The following is a 7,422-nucleotide window of genomic DNA, read 5'->3' as shown; positions in this document are numbered from 1 at the left end:
TATTGAACCTGCCGAGGCCGCTGGGGCTCCCCCACCCCACCGCATCCACCCCCACAGGTCACATCCAGGAGCCCCACCTCCATGCCTCCAGCCTCCACGTCTGAGATTACAGAGCAGGGCAAGGCTCACTTCCCAAGGGGGTGACTTCAGCTGGGGGTGAATAGGAGCTCAGCTCCAGGGAGCAGGATACAGAGCGAGAAGGGCCCACGGGCCACTGGGCAGAAGAGGATGAGGAGCCTGTCCTGGGCCTTTGGCCTCAAGGATCCGGCTCCATCGCCCGGTCCTCATGGCTTTCTGAGAAGCCTTGGAAGGCACCTGGGCACAGCCTTGTCTGCAGACAGGGACAGTGCACCTCCTCACGGGTGGTCCAATGAGCTGGAGACCCTTACATGTGACCATTGCTTCATCAAGGCTGGCATCCTGGCTCCCCCCTCGTGAAGACAGAGAACAAGAGTGACCATGAGATGACCTTGTGCAGGAAAAGGCTGTGCAATGTCATGTCCATGTGTGGGACCCACTGGACATGTAGACTCCTCACCGCTGGTGGTCAGGGGCAGATAGACAGGCAGCAAGGGACCCCACGGAAGCTGGCGGTGCTGGGGGAGCTGCTCTCACTCGTGGGGTGGGGTTGAGGGGCACTCAGCCGGGGCCATGTCAGTTGTGGGCCGACCCACAGCATGGATCACGGACGCATAGGTACCACAGACAGTGAACCAGGGCAGGGGTGAGCCAGCCAGCTTCAGGGAGATCCACTGGGGTGGCAGAGCCAGAAACTCCTGACCCCAGAAGGACAGTGCTCAGGGTCATCTCAAGACCAGGAGGGCCCCTGAACAGACCACAGGACCAGGGCACAGACAGAGGCAAACCTGCGCAGGAGGAAATGGTCGAAGGTCCAAGTCAGCCTGGGATCGGAAGCCAAGGTCAGGCATCACAGTTAGAGCTCAGCCTAAGGGGCCGATGCTCAGGAAGGACCCCAGGCCCATCAGATCAGGGTTGGCCCAACAAGGAAACAAATATGGGTCTGATCAGCACCTGCTCAAATGCTAATTCCTCCTTTCGACCTCCTGTCCTTTCCCTCTCCCATCTATTTTCCTTCTGATGTTTTTGACCCCTTGGCCACCTGTAGCCATGGCAATAAATGTGTCTTCCCCTGATGGATGATGGGCAACCCAACAGGAGGAATCATGGCTAAGGCCACTGCCGCCTGGTACCTAGCCCAGTGCCTGGCATACAGGAGGTGCTCAGTAAGTGCTTATTACATGAATGGCTTTGGGTCGGCCCACATGCACATTAGAGGATCACCAAGACAAGCACATGGAAGAGAGGTCCCGTGGCTGGCTTCCCCCACACTCTGCCCTGGGGGCACCTTGTTTTGGGGTAAACATACCCTAACAGAACCACAGACTTGCATCCCCAAGTAACCAAGACCACACTGGTGTTCAGACCTTCGGGAAAATGCTTCCTTCTTGTGATCAGGGCTCAGACCCGTTGCGCCTCCTTTCCCCTTGGAGACTGAAAATGGGGAAACGTAATTTTCGGCAGCTTTCTTCATCTTCCTGAAGAAGGTATCTAAGAGTGAAATGAAGACATTCCCAGGAGAGAAACTGATGCCCAATAGTGCATGTGGTCTTGGAAATACATCTAAATTTTATATTAATTGAAATTTAATATGCAGTCACTAACTTATGCCCAACTCCTTGTGACCCCTATGGACAGTAGTATGTGAGGTTTCTTGGTCCTCCACTATCTCTCGGAGTTTGCTCAAACTCACGTCCATTGAGTCAGTGATGCTATCTAACTAACTCATCCTCTATTATCCTCTTCTACTTTTGCCTTCAGTCTTTCCCAGCATCAGGGTCTTTTCCATTGAGTAGGCTCTTTGCACCAGGTGGCCAAACTATTGGAGCTTTAGCTTCAGCATCAGTCCCTCCAATGAACATTCAGGGTTGATTTCCTTTAGGGTTGACTGGTTTGATCTCTTTGTAGTCCAAGGGACTCTCAGGAGTCTTCTCCAGTACCACAATTCCAAGGCATCAATTCTTTGATTCTCAACCTTCTTTATGGTCCAACTCTCACATCCATACATGACTACTGGAAAAACCATAGCTTTGACTTTATGGACCATTGTCGGCAAAGTAATGTCTCTGCTTTTTAATATCCTATCTAGATTTGTCATAGCTTTTCTTCCAAGGAGCAAGCATCTTTTAATTTCATGGTTGTAATCACAATCTGTAGTGATTTTGGAGCCCAAGAAAACAAAATCTGTCACTGCTTCCACTCTTCTATTTCCCATGAAGTGATGGAACTGGATGCCACCATCTTAATTTTTTGAATGTTGAATTTCAAACCAGCTTTTTCACTCTCACCCTCACCAAGAGGCTCTTTAGTTCCTCTTTGCTTTCTACCACCAGAGTGGTACCATCTGCACATCTGAGGTTGTTGCTATTTCTCCCGGCAATCTTGATCTTAGCTTGGGATTCATCCACCCCGGCATTTTGCGTGATGTTCTCTGCATAGAAGTTAAATAACCAGGGTGACAATCTAGGTACTTCTAAACAGGACCACATTACAAATCATTAACCAAGAAAAGACTCAAAAAGAGTATCACACCACAGGACAAGGAAGACCCTCTGGGAAATCTTGGCCAGTATTTGAACCTGGAAGAGATGCCCGGTATAACACAGAAATCTCTGCTGAACAGTGCCTTCTGAGGGGCTGCACAGCCAGGCCATCACAATCACCTGAGGGTTTGGTAATGGGTTCTTAAAACTGTGAGCTTCCTTCCAGATGAGATGAGTAAACGCTTTTCCATTTTCTGAAGCTTAGGAGATTTTTTTTTTTGGTTAAGAAATACATTGGAAGTGATGTTAGGAAAAACATACCCTTTCAGAAAACCTCAAAGTATGTGAAGAAAGTCCCCTGGCGTCCCAGTGCTTTGCTGAGGCTTCCCCAGGGGAGGGAGGGCCTGGGATTCCAAGCCCAGCATTTGCAGAGTAAATGAGTGAGTGTTTACCACGCAGCGTTCGGTGGTTCGGGGCTTATGTAAATAAAAGGCAGACAGATGAGAAAGCCCAAATGGAAAGACTGGACTGGAATGTCTCACTGACTGGCGGGGCCGTGGAGAGCAGTTTTCCATCCCAGAAGGAAACAGGGCATGCAGCATTTCCAGAACAACACCCAGGGAATTTGCTGAAGAGTTTTGGAGAAATGATACATGCACTGTTTGGGGGCAACCGTCTTGCAGATCTCAGCAGCACTGGAAGGAAAAAGAAAGGGCACCTGACCCTACTCAGCGCCCTGGGGTGACCCAAACAGGAAGGAAATCCAAAAAAAAGAGGGGATGTGTGTGTATATGCGACTGATTCACTTTGCAGTACAGAAACTAACACAACACTGTAAAGCAGCTATACTCCAAAAAAATTAAATTTGAAAAACAAAAAGAATTTTGATTAGAAGAAGAAAGAAGAAAGAAAGTGCATCTGAGAAGGAAAAGATGACTAGGGTGTTAAATGTGGTGGGCTGAACTGCCCATTGCTATTGTTCAGTCACTAAGTCACGCCGACTCTTTGTGACCCTAGGACTGCAGCATGCCAGGCTCCTCTGTCCTCTACAGTCTCGCAGGGTTTGCTCAAATTCATGTCCATTGAGTCGGTGATGCTATCCAGCCCTTCTCACCCCCCAAAAAATGGTGTCCACTCAGAACCTCAGAATGTGACTCTTAGAAGTAGGGCCTTTGCAGATGTAATTAAGGTAAAGACAGAGAGTGAGATCACCCTGGATCTGGGTGGGCCCTGAATGGAATGAGCCTGTCCTTCTAAGAGGACATCCAGGGGAGCAGAGACTGCAGTGATCCATCTCCAGGCCCAGGACAGAAGGACAGACACCACGGTCGGGGACACAGCAAGAGTCAGAAGAGGCAGTGGTTCATTCATCCCAGGAGCTGGCTGAGGGAGCACGGCCCTGTGGACAGCCTCCACAATTCCGGATGATAAATTTCCGTTGTTTTAAGCCACAGACATTGTGGTAATATGTTGCAACAGCCCCAGGACATTATTACAATGGAAAGGGATTAGAGCAACCCACAGGTCTCAGGCGGGTCCCACCCCTGAGTCTTTGCCGGGGCATCCACAGACGTCTTTAGGTAGAAGCATGTGTTAATGCTCGCTCCGAGGAAAACCACAGGAAGGGGCTGGCTCTCCTGCTGAGATATGTTTGCACACAGTTACTAAGGCCTCTGGACACAGAACTAGTGCAAAGTTTTTAAGCGGTTTGCCCTCAGGATTTCCCAAACTATTTTGAGAAAATTAGACAAGGAAACTGTCGAGCAGGCAGGGGTGGAAGAAAGGATAGAGCGAGGAATTCTGAAACTGAGCTCGGACTCTGCTTCTAGGCTGAGGAATCTCCTCTCCCCCAGCCAATGAGCCAAGGGAAAAACGTTGTAGTCACTAAGCGCCCAAGGGCCAAGGGGTGGGGGCGTGGAGTGGGGGGTGGTGCGGCAGAGGCAGGACCAACTGGGCTAGGTCCGGCCTTGCATGGCCAAAGGGGCTTAAACCGGAGACATGGCCACCTGTCAACCACACCTTGCCTTGGGCCCTGCAGAGCTGAAACCCAGGGATGCACAATAATTTTGAATTCTTTTCTCAATTTTTATAAAATAGAAATAGAAAGGCCTTGTGATCATCCAATTTATTCTCCTGGAGATACTTTCTTAGAAGAATGGAAGGAAAGAAGGAAGACTGGATGCGAGGGAAGGAGGCAGGTAGAGGGAGAAGCTCCCAGAGAGACGGCTGTTCCCTGGGGGTCAGGACCACCTTCCCGCATGGTTACTCTGTGCCCCCGGTGCCGCCCCCACTGCCCTGGGCTACTGAGTCCAGGCCTGGCCTTGGATTTGGCATCATGTGCTTGGATTTCCAGCAGAGGTCCACCTGTGACTTTGCCTTCGGGCCTCATCTCTGTGGGGAGGATGAGACCCAACACCCCAGAGGCGAAGGGTGGGGGGACACCAGGAGAGGCCCCTTCCCTGTGGTGTCAGCCCCTGTGCCCTGTGCCCTGTGCCCTGTGTTCCCCGCACAGAAGGTCCCAAGTAAGGAGATGTCCTACCCAGCTGAGTTTCAAGTCATTCATCTGTGTCAGGCTGGCTCCACAATGCCCAGGGCAGGGCTGGGAGGCAGGTTCTAAGTCTCACTCTACCCTTTCTTGGGGGTCTTCCACCCATTCCTGAGTCTCAGCACCTTCCTGCTGGCCCAGGCTCACAACACCTGCCCCCCCAACTCATTCCACTCCAGTCACATGGTGTGGGGCAAGGGCACAGCCAGGCTAGGCCCACCTTCCGCAGCCTGCCACACTGACCCCACTTCACTCTGGACACCCAGTCCTGGTCTGTACCCCCCTCTGCCAACACCAGCTGGAATCCAGATCTTCCTGGAAGCACAGGGTCAACTTCTAGTTAATTGATGCCTATGCCAGAGGAGAAAAGATTGATGGAATCTGGGCTCGCTAGAAGAGGGTCAGGAGAGGGCAGAATAGGTATGGTGCCTACATATGCAAATAGCTCTCTCAGAAAAGATCAAAAGCAGGCCTAGTGGCCGATGTCAAATATTTGGACATCTGTCATGGAGAAGCAGCACATATTTATTTGGTCGAAAGCCAAAAAATAAGACAAGAAATGATGGCTGGAGGTTATCCCCAGGTGGGTTTCGGCTTAGCTCAGGAAGAGGTTTCTCATGCTTGTGTGTGTGCTAAATCGCTTCAGTCTTGTCCAACTCTCTGCAACCCCATGGACTGTAGCCCTCCAGGCTTCTCTGTCCATGGGATTTCCCAGGCAAGAATACTGGAGTGGGTTGCCATGCCCTCCTTTTAGGGGATCTTCCCAACCCAGGGATTGAACCCACATTTCTCATGTATACTGCCTTAGCAGGCGGGCTCTTTACCAATAGTGCCACCTAGGGAGACCCAAAGTGAAAGTGTTAGTCGATCAGTTGTGTCCAACTCTTTGTAACCCCATGGACTATAGCCCAGCAGGCTCATCTGTCCATGGAATTCTCCTTCTCGTGTTTAGATCAGGGTAGATGGCTGCCAAGGGTGGTAATGAGCTCCCCGACACTGGGAGTATTCAAGAAGACTGAAGACCATGTATGGTCCTAAGAGCTGGAGGATTGCAGGCTGGCCTCATGCTGCCGGGACAGGCTGAGCCCTTGCCCGGGGCAACAGTCTTAGACACTGATTCACAGGAAAGTCCCTAAAGGGGAAAGTGGGTTTGTCCAGTGAGTGGGAGGGAGCTTTGGGAAGAGAGCACAGCAGCAGAACAACAGTGTGAACTTGGATCATGCAAGGACATTCAGAGGCCAGAGACATCCTCGGGAGCCGCTAATGCTGACAATTCATCAAGATTCAGTGACTGTACATGTAACGTGTGCATATCAATGTACCTAAATTTTATTTTTTAAAAATGAAAAGCTCTAAACAAATGTTGGACTCTAATGTTACCCACAGTGAAGTATTCAGGGTGCAGCGCTTTCATATCTGCAAGTCACTTTGTATCAAAAACAAGACAGCACAGTCTGAAGGATGGAGGGAAATAGATACTAGAGATGTGAGAAGGTGAGTGGAGCGCGTGTTAATTGTAGAATCTACAGTGCTCACTGTCACAATGTGTGCCAACCTTTCTGTATGTCTGAACATTTTCATAATAAAATGCTTAGGATTAAAAAGCTGGCTTCCGGGGAAAGGATATATGTATACTTATAGCTGATTCGTGTTGTTGTATGGCAGAAGCCAATACAATATTGTAAAGCAATTTTCTCCCAATTAAAAATAAATTTTTTACAAATTTGGGAAAAAAAAAATACTGGTTCCCAAAAGCCCTAATCCCTCAAAAGGTGTATAGACAGCAATTGCAAAAGCCTGGCCAGGTTCCTTCTGTGTATCTGATCATGCTGTTAAGATGCAGCCCACAGGCTTGTCCCTTTCGTGTGCGTGGATTCCTTAAAACAGCTGAGAGAGTGGACAGGAGACATGCTAGTGTGATCCTTTCCAGACAGAAAACAAGGGTTCAGACTCAGACCGTCTGATTCCACCCCCATCCTGCCTCAACAGGGAACTGGGCGCTTTGGGCAGAAGAGCAGATGCATGGGAGCGGCCTTTGGGGATCTCTTGGCTGTTGATCATCAAAGGGAGCACAGCAGGACACGCCTGGCAGATCAGGGCTGAGGCGCGGCCGGCCAGGTGCAGAGGCCGTGCCCAAGCGCACCTGCCAGATGACTGCTTCTGGCTCACACAGCATCTCCACAACCTCTGGCACCAGGCCGTACCCTGGCCACATCTGGGATGATGACCTCTGAACTGGTGGCCTCAAAAATGATGATACTGCAGGTGATGACCTCTGAGGTACTGGTGACCTCTGAAAATGTTAGCCTCTGAAAC

The sequence above is a fragment of the Ovis canadensis genome, chromosome 1, assembly GCF_042477335.2.
Source record: "Ovis canadensis isolate MfBH-ARS-UI-01 breed Bighorn chromosome 1, ARS-UI_OviCan_v2, whole genome shotgun sequence".
Classification (NCBI taxonomy): Eukaryota; Metazoa; Chordata; class Mammalia; order Artiodactyla; family Bovidae; genus Ovis; species Ovis canadensis.
This window is presented reverse-complemented; position numbering follows the sequence as displayed.